The 26,933-nt window shown below is 36.1% G+C and overlaps 1 protein-coding gene across 3 annotated transcripts in view; it reads left to right on the top strand.

Annotated features, from left to right (window-relative positions):
- LOC5569787 (eukaryotic translation initiation factor 4 gamma 2) overlaps positions 1–26,933 on the top strand; it is an 88,187-nt gene that overhangs the window by 28,809 nt on the left and 32,445 nt on the right. Inside the window, exon 2 of one of the 3 annotated variants that reach the window (XM_021849916.1) lies at positions 7,875–7,917. The exons of the other annotated variants lie outside the window; for them this stretch is intronic. The gene's annotated coding sequence lies outside the window, so the exon portion shown is untranslated. The remainder of the gene's footprint in view (positions 1–7,874; positions 7,918–26,933) is intronic. 3 annotated transcript variants of the gene reach the window in all.

Below are 26,933 nucleotides of genomic sequence, written 5' to 3'. Positions count from 1 at the left end.
TGAATTTTATACAGCTGTTTGAGTGGACCGTGGTCACGATTTTTCAAGAAAATTAATAATTGCGATCCCAAATTCAGGACCTATTTACGATTTCAAAGAGAGTTCAAATCTTAATGGTATATTCAGAGAAGTTGCTTGTATATACATAAAGTAGACCTGAGTTGAATATTTTTTTTCAGTAAATTTACACAAAGTAAGTTAAGGCAAAAAATTCATAAAAAGCGTATTTTTTTTATAAAAGTGCCCTAAGACATTTGTAGCCCGCGAATGCCCGCGATGAGAATAAGCTCATTCGAAAGCCTAAAACAAGAGCTTTCAAGTAGAGTACAAATTATTTTGCGAAAACTTGCGATAGACCACTCTCAACGCGTTTGAAGGTGTACGGAGTGCAATTGTAACTCAATAATAACAATCCTGTGATTCTCTAGTACGTGCATTGCAGTCATAGTAGCCATGAATAGCATCCCGAGAAGGAACGAATAACTCGCACCTATCTACTTCTTCATCTTCCTGCTGGCATACATCCCAACTGGGACAAATCCTGCTTCTCAGCTTAGTGTTTTTATGAGCGGTTAGTGTTAACTGCGGAAGTAGTTATTAACTGAGAACTTTCTTTGCCGATTGAGTATTTTTGCTTGTGTATATCGTGTGGCAGGTACGATGATACTTTATGCCCTGGGAAGTCGAGAAAATTTCCAACCCGAAAAGATCCTCGATCGGTGGAATTAGAACCCACGAATCTTACCCAGACAACCAGAAATCGCATGAAAGTTCACGTTGCAACTCGTTAATTCATACTAATTACATCAAACCCGCAAAACACCGTGGATAAACTCGTCAGATTGATGAGTTTCATCGCATAAAACACTTCTTTTCTGAGTTCATTTGTACATTTTGTTTCGTCTCGTACACTCGTATAAGTAAGTCGGATCAACTCGTAGCAGCTGTCAAATCAACATTTGTTATCATAAGTTAAGTCGCATAAGATCACAGGTTAGTTCGGTAGAATATTTATACACTCGCATTGTATGTTATTATTCATCACATAATATATACACCCATATCGCCTCCACTTTTGTACGTAGAAGACCTTTTCGCGACATCTTATAAGTAAAATTTTGCACATATAAAACCTCCAGGTGATTTCGATATACGTACATTTTGGTTGTCTGGGTAGCTTGGTCTTGCTGAATAGCTACACATTTACATCTACGGTTTTCTGGGCCCCTATGCATATATTTTTTTTATATTATACCTTTTTTGGATATTGTCCACACCTCCATTTGGTATTATTGTGGCATTAAAGTACTTTTGATTAAAATTTAAACTGTTACTAAATGAATTCACTAAATAAAATAACACAAGTTATCTCGGCTTATTAAGAAGGTCGAACTAATTCCTTCGAAATGAAGCCTCCAGCCTCCAGACATATTAGAAGAATCATTCCCTTCGTGGACTTGTTTTTGCTGCCAAAATAATTTTGAGAACAGACTGAAGCTATACACATGACAATCCTGCTGAAACTGATGATATTGATGATACTTCCATTGAGGCAGGGTTAGATCTGAGATAATAATGGACAAATTCGCATTAATTTTCTACAGTTTTTCAGAAATCACAACAATTTCTACATATATTTATGAGTGATTTTTCAAATCACGAGTTCACCGTAGTAATTTTGTTTACAAATTAGAATAAAAGACATATTAAAGAAGTAAAGTCGTAAAGTTAGGCAAGATGAACAAATTTGCTGAAGATGATTTTTGTGTAGAGCTACCATATTTTTGGATAAATCATTTATAGTTTTTCGAAATTTCACTTTGTTCTTGTTGTTGTTACTATTGGAGCTGTGCACGAAAAAAATACTTAAAAATATATTTTGAAATTTAAGTAATGCCTGACATGCTGTGTAAATTTCAATGAAATCCACCGATAAATAACTAAGAACCAGCGTGCCCAAGTAGACAATTTTGCATGGAAGATTGAAAAACTTACAAATATATTGTCCAAACTTGTATACTCTAGTTATCAGTCTAAACCAAGAAATATTTGAAAATAAAAGCCTATAATACTTATGTATGGTATAAAATATGCTAAATATATGATTTCAGCTATTTTAAAGAAAGTTTGAGGTTTTGTCCGACATTTGTTCTGGATCGAACCATTGTGCGGCTGTCTGAGCCGCGTACGCGATGTTCTCAATGTTTGCATTTTTTCACGGCGCCTTTTCAAATGTAAATCTAGATTCATGCCCGTTCCTCCTAGCAAGGGTCACAGCACCAGCCAAGGCGAAAGAACACTGTCGTCGTCCTGATTCTTGGTTTAGTTTTTTTGTGACCAACTAGAAATCACGGTTGCTCTCAGTTCGCTCCCTATCCACATCTACATGTTCCTTGCCGTCGTCGTCGTCGTCCTTTTTGATCTGAGTAGGTAGACTAACGGTTGTCATTGGTCCAAGAAGCAGCGCACAAAGGACCCATCCCAACATACAACGCTGTAGCCCCCCGATCAAAGAACTAACTGGGCAACCTAACCTCTAGACGGATGGATGGAATGTGCACCCATGAACCCTGACCTATCGTGTCCTGCGACGAGTTGATATGTAACAGACGGTCTTTGTGCTGGATTCTGGTTGAGAAAAAAACATGTGTGGGTGGGATGTGGCCACAGCCACCACCTAATGCACAAAACGAAACCAGTGAAGGTTTAAGCTTTGCATGTTTTCTTTGTTGCAGAAAGCTCGATTCCATGAACTGATTCGGATGATTTAGCAACCTTTGAATTAACCGCTTGTAATGGGACTTGCATTGTCCTCAGAATTTGATTTCATTGCTTTCGTGATAATGGCGTATGCATCATAACTAAATATGAAAATAAATGTATCAAGATCCAACAACGTAAGTTCAGTTTTATGGGCGTTTTGTTTCTCTTTTGGCATTACGTTCTAATCTAGATGGAGGCTGCTTATCTGTATAGGAAAATAATGAGCATTCTACAATTGTATAAACAATTTATTTGGTACCGTCAAACGGGGTATCTTGCAACAGGGGTGAAACTTGCAACACTTCGACATGTAACCGAATAGTCGTTTTGTTCAGCATTGAATTCAATTATTTTGATTTATTCCGCCGTTTATTGAGCTTAGGTATACAACAGAAGGTTTTGACAAGGGTTTGGGTATCGTTTCTTTTTTGGTGAGTTTGCTGGAGGTGAAAATCTTATTAAAATTTGGATTGTATAAAACTAATGTTGAAAAACGTTCTACGTTCCACACAAACGGTAAAAATATGTCATTCGAGGCATTTGTTATCAGGTACAGTACTTAGTAGTGTACAAATAGACAACATAAAAGTTTTGATATTTTTTTGCTTAAACACTTTAAAAATTCAAAAACGATTTTGACTACCTTTGTGGGGTAACTTGCAACAGCAATTTTGATCTCAATTGTTTGATATTTCCTGCCGTTTGTCATCGAAAACACATGAAAAAGCAAAATTGAACATATATTTGTACAGTAACATTAAAATGTTTGTACCTCAATCAATTCAATACACTTTTTGTATTAATTTTTGGAAAATTTTAATAAATCGTGTTATTATTAGATTTAGTCTTATTTTCTTCATGAAAGTTAATTAAAAATGAATAATTTATACAATCTACATAAAAATTAACTTACAGATCAGTCATTGGGAACTCTCTGCATGAAATGTGATGAAAGTTATGTCAAAACCCAACAGAGACCATTTAAAACATACATATCAATATGTGATACGTCGCTTAGATTTAAATATGTCTAAAAAATAAGTTATGTGAAGTAAAACCTAAAATACCATTGTATTCGTAGAAAAGTTGCATTTAAACGTTTTGATGGCTTTTCAATAAGTGTCAAGACTTACAATATGCTAGAATTTTCCAGTGTGGACACCCTATGCAATGCCAATGAAGTTTTCAATCAAATTGGTTCAATACTCATAATTCAATCAATAATATTTATTTTATTTACTAGCCTGTTTCTGATAATTGTCATGCTTTTACTGTAGAAAATTATTAAATGACAATAATAACACGATATAGGATAAATTTTTAATAGTGTACTTTAGGTAGCACTATGTGTTGCATGTTACCCCACATCAGGGTTAGCATTAAAAATGCATATTTTGCGTATCTCCTGATTCCAGAACACTAAATATTGATAAAATTAATACCGCGTGGTATTCTTTAAGTAGCGATTAGGGTACCAGATGATTTTGTCTCATCTGAATCCTCAATTTTTTCACCCATATAGCTTTGAAGTTGAAAATTGTTGCAAGTTACCCCGTTTGACGGTAACCTTTTTTTTTTTGTTGGGATTTGAACCACTGCGACCATTAATTGATCTATTGTGGTATACCCCTGTTTACTATGCTCAGTACGGAGAGTTACCATTCAGGATATCTGCCGTTATCTGATGATGCGAGGTATCCCAATCCGGAATGACCTTTAAAATAAATTTAACTACTAGATTAGGGTTCTGTAACCAAATTTCAGAGGGATTTAGAATGCCCTTGTTGAAATATTTTTTCCTACTTGCAAATAATGCTGGACAGTCACAAAGCAGATGTTGAGAGGTCTCTTTTTCACAGCCACAAAACCGACAGACATCAATTTGACTTCGACTTATCTTTTTCAAATGATATCTTGCCGGACAGTGTCCCGTAAGCAGCCCAATAAATATTCTTAGTGATTTTGTATTTAAATTCAAGATTTTTTCCGTTATTTGTTTGTTTGGAGTTATGAAGAGTTTTGATTGCCTTAAATTTGTTATAGCTTTCCAATTGAACTGAATCATATTGTCCTTCCATTGCTTTAATTCCAATTGTGTTACACATTTAGATATTCCACAGAAAGGTTCTGGTCCTACATACTGAGAACTTGCGCCTTGTCTGGCAAGTAAATCGGCTTTCTCGTTTCCTTCAATCCCACAATGGCCTGGCACCCAGTACAGATGGACCTGGTTTTTCATAGCCAATTGCTTAAGAATTGTTATACATTCCCAAACCAATTTTGATTGGCATGTGAAACATTTTAATGCATTCAGAGCCGCCTGACTATCTGAAAATATGCAAATCCTTGCATGTCTGTAGTTTCTTTTCAAACATATATATGCACATTCTAAGATGGCGTATACTTCTGCAAAGAAGACGGTTGTCCATCTTCCCATAGGTATTGAAACATGAATCCCCGGGCCTATAATACCAGCTCCGGCGCTATCATTCATTTTGGAACCATCTGTGTAAAAAATAATCGATCCTGGTGAAATAATAGGCCCTCCTGATTCCCATATTTGGTGATTCGTATTAATCACTTCATATGGTTTATTTACCCTGTCCATAGGTGATGGGATTGACGGTGATTAATCAAGTGATTACATATTGTGGATATTGTGAAAAAATACCTTTATGCTAATATATTGATCGCGAAAATTTATCGTAATTATAACTTATAAAATGTAAGCTAGTCTAATAATGGCATGTGTTTCAATGCTTAAATATATTTTACACTTGATTTATCACACCTTCAGCATGAGTTTAGTTACTGTCGCATGATCTAACACCAGATAACTACGCGTAATGCTGGAGGGACCGGCAGGGCCTACTACCAGTCTCTACTAACACTCAAATCACTAACAAGACTGGGAAACCAACGATCACCTTCTTCAGTAGCACTATTTTTAATAGTAGTATTAGTTCAATATACATAAATCTTTTTCAGTAGACCACGAGGCGCAAGAGTGGGTGCGGGTGGTCTCTGCGTCTCACAGGTCATTGAAAATAGGCATTTTTGTTAGGTTTACTAACAATGTAGTAATTATTACCTTAGTAATACCGTAAGGTGCCGTAATTCAGCGCATCGCCTAAATCCGTAAGGGTATTTGGTCCAAAATTTGTCGAAATTTAAGAAAAATTTTGCAATTTGTCCATACCGCTATTTGTATATGCTGGTAATGCATCATAATTCCAATTAAAATTATCATTAACAATAATTTACGATTTTTGAGAAATATTGCAAAATGTTCTGAATTACGGCATTTTACGGTCTTGCGGAAGGTAGGTTGTAGCGGTATTAGAGATAGTTTAGTAGTGTTACTGATATATGTATAATAATTAGAAAACTTATGGCACTGTTGTTACTGTAATGTTTCATTTTTAAATATCTTTAATATAATATTGTTGAACAAAATGCTGTAATTTATAACTTATTTAATTCTCTAAGCATTTTTGCACTACTTTGCACTTATCACACCAACACTGGCGACATTAGCGTTCTTTGAGTAGTATTTCTGTATTGTAGTAGTAACCTCTATCGTTTTTATTCTAACGATCATAACATAATTACCGTGAGCGTAGTAGTGGAAATAACATAGAAGTAGCTTTTGTATTTGTAGTTAAGGTATCATGGTATTAGTTCCCTGTCCTTTGGTTCACAAAGGGGTATAGGCGCGTTCTGTCAACTCGGTCGAGGCAGATTTCTTGTGTGAACAAGTTACAACATGGACGTTCTAAAGTTCCAGAATGAAGTGTTGCGCATTTGAAGATGGGATGGATTCGCGTTCGTGCTTTACTTCTGCTTATCTATAAAGTTATATACAATAACTGACCCTTAGCTTAACTATGTAAATTAACAGTTGCAAATACAATAATCGTTTTGAGCTTACTAACATGTCGTCGCGTTAATCTTATCATAATGATCTTTTATCTACATCCGTCGAACCATTCTGAATGGCCGTTGTGAGAATATCACCAAGAACTTCTCACATGCAATAAAGCTGGATTGTCATACATTGAAACATCAAGGTTCTCGCTCTTTCGGATTCATTTTTTGTTGTTTATCATTAGTTTCAGGGATTGTTATCGTGGGAATCCAAAGAGCGAATTTTGTATGACTTCAATGTACGCCAATACTGCCATAAAGCATGTAACAATCACTAACATTCCTTCTCTCTTTATCCTTGTTTTCATATCTAACCCGCTTCGAGGAATAATTCATCGAAGAGGAAAGGCATCTCTTTTCATGGCAGCGTAATGGCCGAGAAAACGTCGGTTTGCGGTCGCATCTCTCCATCCTCGGTTCTGTCACACGCTCGCCAAATCGATACGCACTTGATCCGCCCACCATGCTTGCTGCACTCCACGCCTTTGTTAAGTATAAAGTTTCTGTAATCATTGAATACTAATTGAAAGGTAAATCAAATGAACTTATTATTTAACTAATAACAAATTTGTTCCACAGAGCGATTTACAAAACACCACACAAAATCCCTCCTTTCACATATGCTTGGGCAAAACACTTCACTACCGTTATATGTATGACTGATTCATGTTCTTTCGACCTTGCATCATTCATACGTGTAGGGGAAGTCTAGAGTAAAAGCAAAACTTAAAGAACCTTCTGGTCAAAGATGTTGCGTTGCCTACTTCCAAAACTCCAAATCCCCCGGTGTATTATGGACGGTATGAGTTTTCAAACTTATGCTGGAGACTTGGCCCCTGACCCCCTTGTACATCAATAAAATAAAATAAAATAAAATAAAATAAAATAAAATCACTTCATATGGTTTATTTAGGTTCAGGATATTTTCCATCCAGTCTTCGATCATCTGTACTGTTTTATCAATACGAAAATCTTTCAGTATACTAAGATGCCCAGAAAGATTGCCTTCTAGAAAAATGGTAGTAAAATTGGTAACGTTTGCGGCTATTCAGCAATTCCTGGGGTGATTCGTTTTAGGTGTAAGGACCTTTTCTGGGACGCCAATATTTCACCCCTCAATCAACAACATCGAAAAACAAAAATAACACTCAACAAAATTAATTAACCCTTTCTTTCGATTTCAGGTACTTAATTCTTTATCGACGTCGTTACTAAATCACTCCGAACGTAAGTAAATATAACCCTCTATTTCCCATGGTAGCTCAAGAGTTCCATTGATTTTCGACGAGTTTGAGACAAACCGAATCAGATGAATATTAATTGTGCCACTATTATTAGAATATGATGCTATACTCATCATGTTAATCCAAAACTGCACCAACTGTTTCAATAGAAAAAAATATTGATAAACAAGCAATTTACATTGAAACAACAAAACACCTATTTTTTCCAAAATTCCTGAATAATCTTTTTTACGATTTTTTTTCCAAATATTCCACTGTTACATTTTGTCACTTTTTTTACTCTAAAATACAGTTAAACAAAATTAGACTTTCCTGTATTAACACACCATGTGTGTAAATCTAACACATTCTGAAAAATCGATTTTGTTCAGGAATTTCTTCTGAAATTATTCCAGAGATATAGGATTTTACTGGGCATTTTCCAAAGTTCCTGAAAGTTTCCGGAAACTGCATCAGAATTCACAGCGCATAATGTCGAAAATTTTTTTCAGAGCTTCATATTCCAAAAATGTTACATAGATTTCACCATAACTTTCGTCAATATCCGATTGTGATTGTGTTACTTTTTTCAAGCATTTCAAACACACCTCTCACGCCGAGGACCTGGGATCGAATCCCATCCCCGAGATAGTCACAAAAAATTTCAGTGACGACTTCCTTCGGAAGGGAAGTAAAGCCGTTGGTCCCGAGATGAACTAGCCAAGGGCTAAAAATCTCGTTAATAAAGATAAAAAAAGCATTTCAAAACTTTACTTTGTTTTTGACGTGAGCAGAATTCCAATGAAGAGCATAAAAAAAGTAGATTTGAGTAAGGTGCTGGTACCAATGGTTGTAATGTACCAGTAGATTGGGCTATGGATAAAACGTATATTTTTCGATAAAAACGACCTGCGCTATTTTTGGAGGCCTCTAGTTTAGTCGTTTTGCTAAATTTCAGCTCTTTATTTCATCAAAAAGTAATATAAATAATTAGGTTTTTGCAAATAAATTGCCCTATTGTAGTAGTCGTCGAGCTCCAGTAGAGGAACAACAGACGGAAGCAGTTTTTTGAATAGTTGTACAAACATGAATAAATGTCCCAGAGATGATCTTTATGCTTGATTCGGAAGACTTTAGTTGCTGGTCTGAGGGAAAAATGTTGAACCTATGTAAAAATCAACTATTTTGTTTGAAATTCCTTGTACCAAAAGCTTCAGGAATTATCCTAGTAGTTTCTCCAGAGACTTCATCTGAAATACTTTCAGGCACTCCTACAGGGATCTCTCCAAAAATTCTTCTAGAAATCCGATACCAGTTGTCCCAGATATTTTTTCAGCGATTTTTCAAAGAATATATTCTATAATATATAATATATCTTGAGAAATTTCTCCAGGAAATTCTCGAGGATTTCAACGTTACTATCTCCAGTAATTTGCTCAGGGATTACTTTGAAATTTTTTACAAACGCTATCTTAGGACTTCCTTCAGAAATTTACTTTTCCTCTGATTGTTCAACCGCATTTTCCTGTCGTTACTCTAGGAGATCTTCCATCCAAAGATTTTTTTTCCAAGAAAATACGCAAAGATTAATTCCAGAGTTTTTGAAAAAGAATGTTCAGGGATTTTTTTATTTTACAAGATCCCCGGAAAAATCCTACGTCATTTCATCCAGAGTAACAAGAATTTCTCCAAACAATCCTCGAGGCGTTATTCGAGGGACACTATTGAGCACTTTTCAAACTTTTCCTAATTCCTAAAATTCGACCCTGCGTTTCATTATTGAGTTCCTCTACATTTTTTTTCTACACCCTGTAAACTAGACCAGGGATGGGAAAAGTACTGTAGCAAACATTTACCGCCTCTACATTTACATGTTTCTACCCGACCATCAAAATCCAAAGCAAACCATGACCGTTCAAAACCAAAAAAATGTCACGGCCCTTCAAAACTGTAATCTTCTTCTTCCCAACGTTTTTTCAAACCCGAATGCGAATTGGCTCGAGCACAGAGGTGACACGTTTTTTCAGGTTTTCGGGTTTTGCATTTTTGCTCGATAAAGGCAGCATGAAATTGAATTTGTTTTCTATGTATCGCAACGGAATGATTTTGCTCTTGCTATTAGAGCTAGTAGATGTTAATTAGTTGAAAACATAAGCGAAATATTAGCGATTGAATGATTTAACATTTTTTTCAATCATTCACCTCGTGCCCGAAAATGATAATAGTGGAGAGACAAAAACATTCAAGCAGTGTTTGAACCGTTGGCAGCGCATCGCCTGATGGTATTGATGCTGCTGCTGCTTTGTGTTTTGGTTGACTGTCAGACTCGAAGATCTGTGGTAAATTGTGGTCACAGTTTCCAAGCCTGAACTAGACTATTGAAATGCATACATTTTGCCTTATGCAAGGTGGAACGGTTATTGCAATACGAACGCTTTATGTATCGTTTTAGCATCAACTCACATCAAGGCATCGATAGGCGCGTGGTGTACGCACGGGCCTAACGATCGCAAGGTCCTTAGTTCGATTCCAGGTTGCCGCGAGAACATTTTTTTTTGTTTTCAAAGTTTGGTTTCATAAGGCAAAGCTATGAACTTCAACCCGATTTATTGTGGCGAATTTTCATAAGTGGTTCCTATGTATTTCGATAGTCCATTTGCCTGACTGTAGGAATTTCTCCAGAATTTTAGAATTACAACTGCAGTTTTTCCGAACATGTATCAAAAAAAAAAAAATAAAATCCCATGGAATCTACAAAAGTTTATTTAAGGTTCCTTACTAACACTGCAGCATTCTTCCAGAAAATCGTCCTACACATTTTTAAGGGATTTTTTCCGATGTTTTTCATGGAGTTACTTCTGCAAGATTATTATCCAGAAAATTGATTGAGTCGTTTTCCTAATAATCCTAACAATTCAGCTAGATACTTTTCTAATATTTCCTAAGGAGTCTATGAGCCCTTTTAGCCCTTTATTCATCATGGGTGATTCAAAAACTTACACAAGTTTCATCAGAGGTTACTTTAAAATTTACTTTAGAAATACTTCAAGATTTTGTTTGACATTTTATTCAAATTTCAGAAAAATTCCATTCAAATTTCCATGGAGAAATGCCAAGAAAAAAAATCCTGAAAGAATACTTGGACAAACCTTCAAAGCCTTTTTTAGAAATCTGAAAGAATTATTGTAGAAATTCCTAAATAAATCTCTTTTGAAGGACATTTTTAAAGAAATCCCTGAAGGCATCTTTGGAGCAACTTCTAGTTCAATTTTTGAAGAAGTTCTAAACGGAAGTCTTGGAAAATTAATTGAAGAATCACCGGAGAAATTCTTGGATGACTTAGGACTTTCTTGCAAAATATTTGAAAGAATATTTAAAGAATTGCTGATGATCTCTGAGTTAATTTCTGTGGCCATGTTTGGCAAAAACCAACAAATTTTCAAAGGGTGTCCATGGGAAATAATCACTAAATGAACTCCTGAAGAAATTTGAAATATGAGCAAGCCTCGGGATGCAAATCTCTCAAATAAAGAAATCTATCCTGACGTGAGGAAATCTTCGCAGTAATATCTGAACCTTTGGGCAAATACCTGACATAATTTCAGATGAAATTCCTTGAGAAAATCATTAAAATTGCAAACAGTAATACTTAGTACTATTTGCCGTATGTCACGAGGAATTTAAATAAAAATAGAAATCTCTGTTCTGATTCCATAGGGAATCAATTTTCTTCCAGTTGGTTTTTTTTATTCCTGTGATCTCTTTTTGGTTCCGGTTTGGTCTCTCTTTTGTCTCTTTCGATTAACCGGGGTCTCGTTTATCCGTAGTTCTATTATTCGCACAAAACTAAATTAATCATCCGGAGATTCAAAAGTTTTATGGATTATTTGTATTTACTTAGATGGGAATATACCTATTTAAATATGTAGCAAATTACTTTTGTAACATTAAGGCGATTCAATGAAGTGATTAGACATATTTTAAATTACTTGGCTTATTTTTTGCAATTCATATGATTGCATAATTGGCATTGTATATAAATACATATGAAGCGTTGTGTTTGGATGGGCATCTTATTCTTCCAAAAGAGGTGCGCTTTGCGAAAAGAGGACCACGTGATTATTGAGCTGAAATCAAATTCAGGTTAACTTCTGCGTCCATGAGTCCTCTCGTGGCATAGGGGTAAAGCACCCTATCTAGAGAACAGGGAGTCGTGAGTTCGATTCTCACCGAGAAGATGTGTAACTTTTTCGCAAACTTCACATAAATTTGTCAATTTTAATCCAATTGCAAAGTATATGCAATGTTCAGTTTTTCAATAGGTGTTGAACTTCCACTCGGCTGGTTAGTCGTAAACCACGAATCATAATAAATTAAAAAAGTGTGTAAATGTTATTGTAGAATATTGTCACAAACATAAGCCTTTTTTTCTCCCACTTAAGGTGGAACAGTTTGGAATCATCTTCTGAGATTGCATTAAAACTTCAAAGACACAATTCTCGCGAAGAAAGCATCCAACAACAGTGCATTTTTTATTTTCGCTTTGTGCACTAAAAGATCAGAAACGTATTCTAACAATTTTCCAGTTTAGTGCCCTTGAAAACGTGAGTAGGGGCACCAGTGGGCTTTGTGGCCTTGCGGTTGGCGGCGTCAGTCGTCTAGGCGTATTGTGCCACGGGGTGTGGGTTCGATTCGCGCTCCAAGTCGGTGAAAACTTTTCGTCAAAACGAAAAAATCATCGCTGGGCTACTGTGTATTGTTTCGTGTTTTCCGTTGCCTAATGTTAGTGAACGTTCAGTCTGTGCAGCTACCGCACGGCTACGGAGCCCACAACTAGATATTTTCAATGGATTATTGTCATTTATAGATGTATTTTTGGCAATAAGTTTTTTTTTCAGAATTGCTGACAATTTCAATTTTTTTATTGGAATGGAATGACTATTTTTTATCGTTTTAGTTTAAACAAACAACATTTAAATAGAAATTTTCCAAGGTTTAACAAAAAATATATCTTTGTAGGAAAAACTTATCGGAGGAAAAGCTATTTTTTTTTAAATAATCTTTAGTTCTTCTATTGGAACTTGAAAGGGATTGAATATTGGTTGAAATTGAAAGCTGATTGCGCTAATCATGGTATACACTAAAATTGCGTGGGTTCACAAACAAACCTAAACATTCTTGGTTTCCAAAACCAACGTTGAAATGCTATCTTCAAAATCAAACTTACAAAATGGAGGGGCCCTGCAATCAAACTTGATTAGCCAATACTCATACTGTGATAACTGGAAGCTCTATCGATCACATCGTACGATTGATTTCCATTGCCACCACAACCAACAACCACACGCGGTTTCGCTGGCTGGTCTAGTTTTGTTCGGGGCCCAATTCATCGTTTCATTCGTTCGGGTTTCTACGGCCCTCTTCAATTTACTTTCCTCGGAGTTTGTGCCAGTTTTCGCCGTCGTAATATCTTCCACCCATCTATGAGCAGGGTTGCCACTAAAACCTGTGATTTTTCTTGAATTATCTGTATCGCTAAATGATGAGATATAAACGAGAATTGCACAAGAAATACAAGGAAATACTGTATACAGTATCCTGTATACAGAATCTGTGATCAGATTCTCAATCACAAATTGTTCGAGAAAATACGTAAAATACAATTAGATCTATGTATGTGGCAACCCTGTCTGTGAGTTGTAGCAAGTTGGTTTGATATACATATCTATGCTGCTCAGTGCTCACAGCCAGCGCAATAAAGCTGTTTTGCCTCCACAGCCAAGGAGAACGAAGACGAAGACGATATGATGGCGATATGACGACGACCTAGAACTTCAGCGCACTTTCAAAGCGATATTCAACGAAGCAACATCGATGCGATGATGATAGAGCAGAGCTCTCTAGTCGTCGTTGGTGAGCGACCCAGTTTCGCTTTCTCCCAACATGGAAAATTTCTAACGGAGATCTTCGGATTCCGTTGAGGTATGGTAGGGGGGTTATGCATTGGAGGACTACGATTAGCCGTTGAAACCTGTTGGTGCGAGGAATTCCACCATCGACGAGCTTGGTCATTTTTCAACCGAGGTGTTCATCGAAAATGATCAAATTATACAAGTCTTCAAATCCTGACAATGGACAGTGAAGTAAACTGCAAGACTTTGACTTCAGTAATTGAACAAACAAATCAGAAACATTCAATGCATAGCAAAGTATTTCCTTAAACACCTCAAGGTTAGGGCTTCGTTGACCAGAATGGTAAAACTTGTTTCCGACCGACCATTCCAGCAATGACCTCGGAGCGAACCAATCCGCGCTGTATCTAAGAAGCCGCGAGAAGTGGTGCGCACTGCTGTATGTGACTTACTCGGTTCCACCCACTCTAGCGACCGACCCTAGAACGCACCGAACCGCACCTCACCGAGTAGTTCAAAACGAAAACCAGCTGATTGTGAGACGACAGCTGGCTGTGGAAGAAATCGAGTTTTGCGTTTTCTCGCTTGATGTTGGTGTTGTGGTAGTACCTACAGCTTGGGAACCGTAATTCGTTCAAATGCTCACACATGAACGATTCTGGTCGTTTTATCGCGTTTCAGTTGTTCACTTACTTCCCGTTGAAACGTGCTGAGAATGTACAATGGTCCGAATCGACTATTTACATATAGTAGTAAAATACTTTTTTATCGGTTCTCGTTGATTTTAGATGTCTTCAGAGAAGTTGTTCGCCATTAAGTTTTGCATTTTCATAGTAAACCAATGGGATAGGGTGCTTCTCATTCAGGTTTAAATTTTGAATCAAACTTTTTCTTTTCAGGTACACTTTTTAGCGAGTTTCAAGAAAATGTTAAGAACAACTTTGCTGAACATATTGATCTAATTCAGTGATCACAAAACTGTGGTCCGCGAATTGATTCATGATTGTGGCCTGCAAGTAATATTAGGATGATATTAGGGTGATAGGAGAAATTTACCCGCATCCGACCGGGTTACGATATTTTATTGGGGAGCACAAACGCAAAGGGGTGTAAGTGCAATTTTGGTCGGCTTTGAGTTGAGTATACTGAAAAGTTTTAATATTTTTAAGCTTTCCAAACAATATAAAATTCGTAGAACATTGTCTTGGTTTTTGGCTCCCATACATTTTTTGTATGGAATAAAAAATTGCTCTAAAAGCCTCAAAATTGATGTTCTTATAACTTTTTTTTGTCACTTACACCACTTTGCTTCTAACCCCCTCCCCGAGCAAAGTTGAATAGCAAAATGATAACAAATCTTGTTACCTGGTTTTCATCATTTGATAACTGATTTTGTTATCATCTTGGCTTAATTACCAGCCAACATAACAAAAATGAGAACTCAAATTTGTTTGTCGAATAATAAAGTAATAGTAAATTATGTTATCACTGAGTTCAATTTGTAACAAAATTTTCAACATCATATTTTTTTAAATTTTATGGTCATAATTCACGGACAAATTTTGAGAAATGATTATTTTGGATTAAATTTACGATACAAATAATTTTACAAAATTTTGTATGACGACGAGTCAACTTTGTTTATCAACACGCACTTTGTAAAAATGTTATGGGAAAGATGTGTGATAACATATTTTGTTATCAACCTGTTATCAATAATGTCTGTCACGGATACAATGATTATCAATTTTGTTATCAATCGGTTATCATTGATAACAGAATATCAAATTGATAACAATGATAATGGAAGTTGTTATCATTTTGATATCATCCAGTTATCCGCCTTTGCTCGGTTCATCTGTGATTATGAATGTTCAATTCAATTGATTTAGATGCGGTTTTCACTATATGAAATCCACAGGCTTCTAGTTTCGTATGCTGGCACAAGTATACCTATTTACTCCCCATGGCCGGAGTTATTCCGGTGTCCTCCCAGGTCAGGTCGGTTAAAAAATCGATCAACTACCTTTTCTGAACAGTTTAATCATAGTAAATGGTGTTTAAACATCTCAAAGCTCGGGTAATATTTCGATATCGTAAGGTTACCGATTGCGTCCAAGGTCACTTTATGGTCCTCCGGAAGATCCGATACATCTGTAAAAGTGGACATATCCTGAAAGTGGACCCAATTCAGTCTGAAAAACTTGTCTTTAGGAATTTATTTCGACTGTGCCACTGGGCGTTGCATGCTAGTCCGTTGTCTAGTGTGGTGCTTTCTTCAAAGGACATAACCATCCACTGGAAGCATTAACGTGTTGGTGTCTTTATCATTAAACACGTCTTTACTGACAATATTGAGTGCATAAAGTCAATTATGACCTTGGCCATGTCTATACAATTATCTAAAGACCAAAATTTTGAAATTTGAAATTTTTATAATTATCTAAAAAACTGATCAATATTACCTTGGATTACTGTACATACAAAGTAGTAAAAGTAAGAAAAACAATGTTTATATTAACAAAATAATAAAACTAATTCCTGAAGTTAAAATAAAACTTGAAATCTGTTGAAAATATTTTTCCCGATTTTAGCTCTTTCCCGATTTTGATTGTCCTAAATGCAGCATGGGGCTGACAAAATCGGGACATTATTGTATTTAACAATCCTTTTCTTGTGTCATTTTCGCATGAAGAGATATATTTGAAGCACCAAAAGCCATCTCTTATCTCTCTTACTTGAAAAATGAGCCTTCAAACCCAAGCAGGCGAAAAAAGCTTAGTAAAAACAAATTTTGATATGGATAGTTCAAAAAGATATTAACTTGATAAACATATTATATCTTACATCTATCAATACCAAAATGATCATCTGGAAATGATATTTAAAATTTACTCCTAGACAGTACTGACAGGGTGGCCACCGAACCGGGAAAAACGGAAAAAGACGGGAATTTGAATCCTTCTGGAAAAAAGCGATATTTGAAGCGGAAAAAACCGGGAATTTGAAGCGATCACCGGGAAAATCGGTTTTGAACGAACATCTTTGAGCTCTAAACTTACAAATCATTAAAAATTGCTTATTTAAAATAACAGCTTTGATTGTATTGTAACGAAGCATCTATGAGTTTATACAAATAGGGCAAACGCTTTCTTAGAGGAGGTAGTGTGTTTTGACATGTTCCTCTCTAATAAATGATTATGTAATACTTTTCTATGATCTACGATTCGAAAATGAGACAAGCAATCGAACAATATCCACGAAATTGAATTGCTAAGCTATTTAAAACAATTATTTTTGCTTCTTTGCACCTATAGTGGTGCAACAGTACCCATAGTGCAGGGTCCCATAAGCAATCAATGGATTGCGCCCTTGAAGGAACCATGCTTAAAACATACCACCACTAAAGGAACAGTGTTCCTAATATTGGTGCAAGGGTTTTTGCAGGGAATTTTTGAATAAATCTTAATTTCATACATTTGAATGATAGAAGGACTGGTTAGTTAAAATCACATATTTTAATGATTTGACTTGACTAGAGGTATTTGGGAAGGCACAAGCAAGACGGTTTGTTGTCGGGACGCCAAGAAGTTTTGCTGTCAGTGTCAGTTTTGTGTTCAGTCGAGGATGGATTACCAACTGGTGAGTTCGTTTCATGCTTGTGATAACACATATTTTCTTGAAAGCGTAACTTTTAAATAATATTAAAACAAACTTTGTATGGTTCGTCACTATAAGTGTCGGCATTATGCTTTTTTCTTATACAATTTCAATATACATATATTTTTCTCTTTTTAACATTATTGAAAATTATCTTCTGAATTGTTCGACGTATTTTTTAAAACTTCTACCATATCGATACAAAATGCACAGTAATACTCATATGTGATTTTCAAACAAACTATGTATAGTTCGTCACTACAAGTGTCGGCATTATTCCTGTTTCATATAATTTAAAATATATACATCTAATTTTCAGTTTTCGTTATTAATAAAAACATCTTTTGAAATGTTCGACATTATAGATGTTGACGTATTTTTTAAAGCTTCTACCAAAAACTTCTCGAGACAAAAATACAAAACTAGCTTTAAATATAAGTCGTATATTTCCCCCTTGTCCATGGATCGCATCATCGACCAGAGGTGACTCCCAGATCTTTTCCTCCCTCACTAATAAACACCCTTCCCGTGGTGATTGTGGAGATGCAGAGGTATTCTCGGTCTCTAGAAGCAACAATCATTACACCCTAACATTCCTTCCCCATCCCAACTGACTGTAAGGACTTGGCCGGCGCTGTTATTGATCAATAATATTAGATCTGCTAAAACTCCCATCCTTTATTCATTTGGATCGTAGTGCAATTCTTACCAGTTCCGATCAATCACGGAGTAGCAACCATTGCCATGTACAGTCAGTCTATGCTATGCTATGCATATTTTAATGATTTGAGTTGACTATTCTTTAAAATGTCTTATTTTACCAATGGTTAACGATGTTTCAATTTACTTTTAATATTTCCTCTTACTGTCAAGAATAAAATTTTTTGGACTTCTCTATAACTTATTTAACTTAAAGTTTCACATCGAAGTTGAGAAACTTCAGAAGATTTAAGCACTCAAAAATATCGCATTGAAAATAAGTCCAGATATTATTGAAAACAATCCTTTATTTATAAGAGCTTGTAATATGATATAAGCTAACTAATCGACTAAGAATAAATAAAGTACAGGTACATGCTTTAACTTGTGTGGATTCGTTTTATTTCCAAGAGATGTGCCAGCCTCGGCCGGTAAATCTCTCAAATAAAGTTATTTAACTATCCTGTTTTTCATCATGAACTTATTCTCATGAAGAAATAATCGAAGGATTAAAAATTGTGGAAATATCTTCAACCTCATTAACTGTTTGGGACCCTGGATGATTTACTTTGGCATCTGGAGCAATTGTCTTGACAGTAAGATATACCTAAGCAAGAAGCGTATTGTTGAAAAATATGGGTTCAGTAGCTTTAAAAAAAAGGCTACCAAAGTGAGGAAAAACTGACAAAAATCTCCTTACTAGCACAAAGAAAATACTGAACAATATACCGGGAAAACCGGGAAAAAGCGGGAATTTGAAAATTGGATTTTGGTGGCCACCCTAGTACTGTGAAAAACTCAATTTCTCATGACTCACGCTTGAGATTTTTCGTGCGTGAGTTGTCAATCACGCAACTCAGCAGTCAAAAATCATGGATGAGTTGGCTCTCCTGTTTGACTCATTGTCTCGTATTTCCACAGTTTTCTCGCACACTGCATTAATTTCTTGTTAGTCTGGTAGAGTTATAGTAATCCTTTCTAACGTAAACAACAACATTCGGGTTTCACGAGTTTTTGGAAGGGTTTTGTGACCGAATCATTTTTGAGTTGATTGAGTGATAGTGCATCAAAATATCAGGCGTGAGATTTGCGAAGCAGATCCCCAATGAGTTTGCTCTCACGGGAGAGCGTATTGATTGAGATTTGAGTGTGATTCTAGCAACACTGCTCCTGGAATATCATTGGCATATCATATTTAGATTTTGTAGGATCTGACCAATAGCTATAAGCTATTGATTAGATCTGCAAACATCAAATTTTGTTATGCTTCAGAAGTTGCAGCTACAAAATTATGATATTATTTCCAGATATTTTATCTCTTATGTCAATCAATAGCACATTTTTATTGTCAGAAATTCGCTTATTCTCGGGAAGTATATCAATATTTTGTAATATTATGAAACCATTAATATGGCCCAATTTGATCATTAAGGCTGAAGACTATTGATATAGTTTGTTCGGAGAAGTTTCTTGGCATTTTAAGGTGAAGATGAATCGAAGCCACAGTTCAAATTTTCAAGAGCACGGATCTGAAGAACCAAACATCCGTTTGAGCTGAAAACCTAATCGATTGGTCACCACCAGCTAGTGACCAATCGATTAGATTTTCAGCTTAAACAGAAGTTTGGTTCTCCAGATCCGTGCTCTTCAAAATTTGAACTTTGGCTTCAATTCATCTTCACCTTAAAGCGCATCTTTTGATGCAAAAAGTTTTGTGATCAATCCACCTAGCAGTGAGATAGAAAAAGTATTTAAAAAAAAAAAACTTTATATAAAATATGATTCTTGGGGATCATTCACATACAACGGCGTATATTTCAATAAGTATAAGAGATAGAAAAATCATGTCCTCGACAAAGTTGGTTCAAATTGCCACTTCTAAAACTTTGCCGAAGGCACCATATGGCTACCTAAATGTTTAAAAAAAAAGTCTTTCTATTTTACTGCTAGGTGGATTGATCTCAAAACTTTTTGCATCAAAATAGGCACTTACGTTTATAAATAATCTTCTCCCAACGAACTATATCGCTAGAATAAACGGCTTAGGCGCTACTCAAATAGCGCACGAAATCGACGAAATAAAACACAGTGCAATGTTCAAAATGTGTGTATCATTACTTCCTCTACCAACTCGTCTGAAGACCACATTCACTGAGCTGAGAACAAAAATGTTACGAAAAAACAGGTTCTTTGGATCTATGTAAGTACAAACTAATCATCCCATAGTAAAAACTCATTTTTCTAGCCACAATAAAGAAATTTGCTGAAGAGAGAAAATCAATCTAACGGATAGCAGAAGAGATATTCATGAGTTTGTTTGCTATTATTTGGCTTAATATGGGATTATAGCCCTGCAAACATATACAAAAGTCACAACAAAATTAGCTTAAAAGGGATTGGTTTCTTCAGCAACATCCTCCATAAAGGTTTGAAGAATTAGTTTTCACTATGGGATGATAAGCTTGTATTTACATTACAATACTAGCGTGTTTGGAACATTTCTCAAACTTCCTCCATAGTAATTTCCATGTAAACCTACAATGTTATTAGGCCACCTTTAAATCTCCACCGAAAAAGCAGAACATTCACAGAACTCTTTTTTTATGGTAAGAATGGTAAGGAACATATGGGAGATTGGATTTTTAGGCATTTTTAAATTTTGAATCGACCTAATGGTACACTATCTCCTAGTAGCAGATGCAAAAATCAATTAGGAACAACTTCTCTGAGGACATCGTACGTTTAAAGACAACGATAAAAAAAATTCTTTCTAAATTATCGATTCGGACCTAGTGCAGTGTATAACATGAGTCAAGCACAAATTTAACTTTCGAATAGAGGTAATAAACCACACTGTGGCTCTGAATGTTGGTCTAGAGAAGAACTAAGGTAGGGTACTTCTCATTCAAGCTCGCTCGCTTCGTACCAGGAAGTGTGAAACCCAATTTACTCGCTTGGCCATGCATGCACAATGTTCTTCTGGGGGGTAACGAGAGTTACTGCAGAAATAATTGGGACGTGGTTCTGCATAATTTAGACCGCTTCCTAGATTTTGGTAGCAAGCATTCTCGTTGGAAGTTCCAATTGCCAAAATTGGAATGAGTCACCGTAATAAACACCAGAGAAAGTCTTCAAATCGAAATTTGACCGTTCCAATACCAACTCATTTGGACGAGTGAACAAATTGATAAGCACTGACTGATATTTGCGTGACCTACTTTCGAGAAAGCTCTCCAAACCAAACAATGAAAATTGAATGCCATCGACCGCAGAAGATTTCTTGTTTGTATAGACAGATAAATGTGGCGCATGATGGTTTCTGACAAGGCTGGTCAAAGTCGATCTAGGCATTACATAGATTGTCATATTGTCCAGCAGGGTGGTAAAAGTCGTTTTGTGGCGGTGATAAGAGACCTTCATCAATTTGGAAGGAATCTCTCACATAATTTATGATAACGTCCTAAGGCTTTCGATGTGTTTTTAAGCAAATAAATTAATGAACATCTAAATCACACTTGGAGATAGAGATTGGTTTCTTCTTCACCATAGTGTCATTGAATATGGGTGCTGGTGTTCCTCTATTTTTGGGCAACAAAGGCGCCTGCCATGTCAGAATGCTGACCAATGAGGAGAATGCGGAGGAATTGGGAGACCGGATATACCCCTGTATCTACGCCAGTTCATGCCGGAAGGTATATAAGTAAGGTAATTTTATGGCCTTCCACTAGTGGAACGTCAGTTGTGGTTTGAAAAATACTGCACTCGATCATAGAGATTACATCTTCTTCGCAACCGAGCATCAATTCATCCCGTCACGAGTTTCAGCGCTGCGCTCTAAGCAACCTGCTTCATTAGAGGCACGTGTCTATGTGGCATCTCCTCACTCTACCGCGCAGAGTGCTGTCATTGTCGCCACTTGACCGTCGCCGCCGCCGCCACGATTCTCACCACGGACAATTATTTCCTATTATTTCACTTGCCATTCAACTCGTCCTTCTCTCTACAGCAGGCCTGCCTTAACCTTCTTGAACTGCGCGGGCCAAATCTCAGAAACGATTTATAAAAACTTTTATCAATTTCTCAAAAACAAATAAGCGTCAGTTAGTAGAAAATGATTTTTGTGTATAATTTCATAAAAATCATCCTGATCAAATTTTTGTGATAGTCTAGAAAAGTGGAATATGAATTGTACTCAGGGTTCTTCAAAATCATGCTCAGAACACATGTGAATTATTCTGTCCAAATTCCACATAGAATTCCCTCAGCATCCCACCGATTATTATTTGAAAAATGTATGATATGGCCCGCTGGCCGTACGTTGGGCAGCGCTGCTCTACCAGCCAGCGTATGCCACTCACTGCAACCAACCAGAATCGTCTCGTCAAAGCCTTCATTTGAGAAGCAGCGTTTGTTGAATGAGAAATGCTACCAGGTACCTGCTGCTGAAAACGATAGCGCACCGGTGACCCACTTCGTCCATGTCTGGCCTGGCGCATTGCAAGCTATGGCGACTGCTAGAGAAGACTGTATTATGGCCAAATTAGGCTGTGGAGTTCTGAAAAACCGGCAATTACTTATGGGCTCATTACGACTAGTGATGCTAGTGGCGGGGATTTTTTTCATTGCTTCTCGTGTAACCACAGTGCCGTAGTTTTGCTTGAGAACTTGCCTTTTTGTTTCAAAGTGATGGTAAATTTGATTGCATGGGATTTTTCGGGGTTGTTTCATGCTTGTAAAATGGATTTTTTTGCACATGAAAATGTTTAACCCTTTCAGGACGGATGGGCCATGTTGGCCTAACTCCTATATTTGATAGTATAAAATCAAGGACGAAAAATAGGTGCAAACTTTCTTAAGAAAAGTTTAGTTTGATCTTGGAAGATGTACTTCAATTTTGTTTCAGAATATATATTTTCAATGTGTTCAATAATGGCACAACACAGAGATAACACTCGAATTAATTTCGTCGTACCGTAAACCGGGGGCAAATTGATCACTGGGGCGAATTTGATCAGGTCGGTACCGAGAAACATTTCCTCCCAAGGATGCTGAAGGTTTCGTTGACACCAAAGACTTTCCATGTTTTCAAGTTTATAGATGCCTAATGATGCCTATTTGGAACTATTTTATTTTAATAAGTGTCAGTTTTGCATAGAAATACTCACACTTTTTGAAGGTGTAAGCAATACGGTTGGTAATGTCGATGTTAAACAATCCACTGGTGCCATGCCTACATGTCAACTATGAATGTTTAAAATGTTGTGTAAGCTTTAGTATGAACTACTGAACTCATTTTTGATATCATACAGCATAGAAAGTATAGTGTTTTTCTCATAACATCGTGTATTCTCAAATAATGTGCTTATTTCAAGGGAAATTGCCTACATTTAGGCGTATTAGGCAGATTTTCAAAGTTACGTGCCAGGGTCGAAAATATAATTTTCGATTCGGGAAGTGTAAAAACATTGCATATATCCATTTGATATCTGGATGTTTTTATGCGGGGCTTACTGTAAATAAAAATGACCTCAGAATGTGTGTGTATTTACTGCCATTCTTGAAATGGGTCGTTGGAATTTCAGTAGAGCTATCACCTTTCATCTCCTGGGCTAAAATTGTCTGCAGATATAAAGATATCGAAGGGTATCATTAAATACATGCATACAATTTTCTTCCATAAAAGCACTGCCGGCCAGTGGGAGGTGGATTGTATCACACACACACACACACACACATTAGGCAGATTTTCAAAGTTTGATTTTGTAATAAAATGATCAAATACTCGAGTTGTAAGATTTTTGACATCATATTCAGATTCAGGAGACCCGAATTTAGTAGATAGGGAAATGTTTTACTCTTAAACCTGCTTTTTTATATTGTGATCAATTTCGCCTCAGTGCCGTTATTTTTGGATAATAAAACTATTTTTATAAAATGTTAAATATTATTTCATGAAAAATCGATTACATAAATAGATCAATGGAGTACTGGTTTTGCCGAAATTTGTTTGACAATATTTGAATTCCGAAGGACAACACAGCAACAAGTTATAAAATAGTGATCAATTTGCCCCCGGATTACGGTACAACAAAAAGCGCTCAATCCCAATATATGGTAGTTCGCTAACTGCTGACTCGTGACGCTTGTATCACTTCGAGTTTGACGTTTTTGCCCCTAGTTTCCGTGTGGTGAAAATCAGTATCTTTAGCATTGGGCGTTAATGTTCGTGGTACCATGCCCACACAGTTACGGATCACTTTGGCGTTCAACATCGGATAACTCGCTCAAAACATAAAAGTTGACGTAAAACATATTTTTCCCATGTTGTACTACTTGTTTTCTACCATTTGTAATGTCAAGCACAACATTCACCCGCTAAATAACTGTGTTTTTGACAAATGTTTAGTTGGTACCACACAGGTATCATTATATGGTCGTTTCCTGTAACAAGTGCCGTCAGCATTCATAAGCTCCCACAGGTGGTAAAATTCAAATATTATAGCGTAAAACATGCTCGTTCGCTTTGATTTAGTATGAATTCATCTTTGGAAAACATGTTTCTTGATTGTTTATTCTAAATACCGAATATTAGCACTTCTAACTAGTGATCCACGGTTATGGATCACTTCCAAAGAATGTAGATTTCTGCCATTTTAAGCATTGGATTCGACATTTTCAGGCAATATCACTATGGACTAATAAAACATCAAGGTCTGTAAATTTCATTTTTTAGCAGGCAAAAATGGGTGGAAAACTTGGTGTGGAGGGAAAACAGTTCATATCTCAGTTACTACAATGCAGTATCACAAAAAAGGGCATTTTACCCTTGTTTCCAGCTCAAACACTGCTATTTTTTGCAGTAATATGTGACATAACAATAACTTTCGCTAAATCATGCAATACAGATGCATTAAGTTAAAAATCTCAAAATTTTGCGCACTGATCCGTATTACACACTATTTAATCCATAACTATGGGCTCATGGTACTGTCTTTTTATATATGGGTAACTAGGAATTTTACTAACGTTTAGGGAAAAAAATAATACCTACAGCATCAAAAGATTTGGTTTCCTGACAAGTTATCTTTCAAGCCAGCTAAGCAATACCAGGGGCCCAGATAGCCGTAGCGGTAAACGCGCAGCTATTCAGCAAGACCAAGCTGAGGGTCGTGGGTTCGAATCCCACCGGTCAAGGATCTTTTCGGGTTGGAAATTTTCTCGACTTCCCAGGGCATAGAGTATCTTCGTACCTGCCACACGATATACACATGCAAAAATGGTCATTGGCATAGTAAGCTCTCAGTTAATAACTGTGGAAGTGCTCATAAGAACACTAAGCTGAGAAGCAGGCTCTGTCCCAGTGGGGACGTAACGCCAGAAAGAAGAAGAAGAAGCAATACAATAATTAACAATCATGATGTTTAGTTTACATTGATTTCGAATTCTGGACGAAATCTTTCAAAATTATTGAGAAAACAGTCTTATCCTTAGTAGTTATACTCTGAAACTTTAGTTCATAATGTTGAGAACATAAAGCACAACGTAGAGAAATTTTGTAAGTAAAACTGGTAAAACCATACATAAAATAAAACCAATGAAAATTCTTGTATTTAGATAAATATGAATAAAAGTCGTAGCTCAAATTTTCAAGAGCACTAAACTGGTGAACCGAACCACCGTTCATTTTGAAAAAAAATATCGATTGGTTATTCGCTGGTGGTGATCAATCGATCATATTTTCAGATCTGGACATTTTTTGATTCTATAGATTTATGCTCCTGAAAATTTGAGGTGCGATTTTGATAGTGACAGAGGAGCATTTTTGGGAATGAATTTCTTTTGACCAGTTAACTCATGTTTTATTTGTTGTTTTAAGGCTACAACATGAAAAACATGAGAGAATAAATGAAAAATCGAAAACTAAGCAAAATTAAATATGGAGTGGATCAGATATAAGCGTATAAACAGGATATTTCCTGAAAAATTAAAATATATCAAAAATTAAATGGTATCGTATGATAGTGTATGTGTAAGATACATTTTTCGAGGAGGAAAACATAGGCAAATTTCATACCGAAATCCTCAAATATTAACTATAACAAATTACATGTAACGAATCGTCGATAAGAAAAAAAATGAACACAAAAAACTCATGTGATTCTTAAAAAAATATACCTGAAATATTTCTAATAACTCCAAAATGGTGTTCTTGAATAAAATTAAGACGGAATGGATGAAAAAAAAAATCAAAATCAAACTATCCACTCGGCCAAGCTTACGCCAAACGGAGTAGAATTATCAAGAACAACCAAAAAATAACACTGTTTAAAGAGAAGAACTAGCCAAAACATTTTCATTGATGTTGGATTGATTTTCCAGTATTTCAGACAGTCACAGTTTCTACCGAATCACAGTAGACATAATAACTGAAACAACTGAGTCCCTGAAGAAGGTCCCAAACGGACCGAAACGTTGGACATAATAAAATAACAATTTTTTAATTTTGTCAAGACTGAAAAGCCAATCCAACATCTACAAGAAACTACAGTCGAACAAGCATCGATGACACATTTTTATACTCACAGCTAAAAAGGCTTAAAGAAGGCTGTAGGAAATGAAGTTTATAAATATGTTAAAAAGGAGGCGCATGAGATGAAAGAGGGTGAATACCACTGTCATAGAATATTGAACATTAATGTTACACAATCCTGGAAGGGATTCTTGGCAGAATTCTCATAAAATATGCATA

Source organism: Aedes aegypti, chromosome 3, assembly GCF_002204515.2.
Source record: "Aedes aegypti strain LVP_AGWG chromosome 3, AaegL5.0 Primary Assembly, whole genome shotgun sequence".
NCBI classification, from domain to species: Eukaryota; Metazoa; Arthropoda; class Insecta; order Diptera; family Culicidae; genus Aedes; species Aedes aegypti.
Note: the sequence above shows the minus strand (reverse complement) of the source record. Positions and strands in the feature narration are given on the sequence as shown.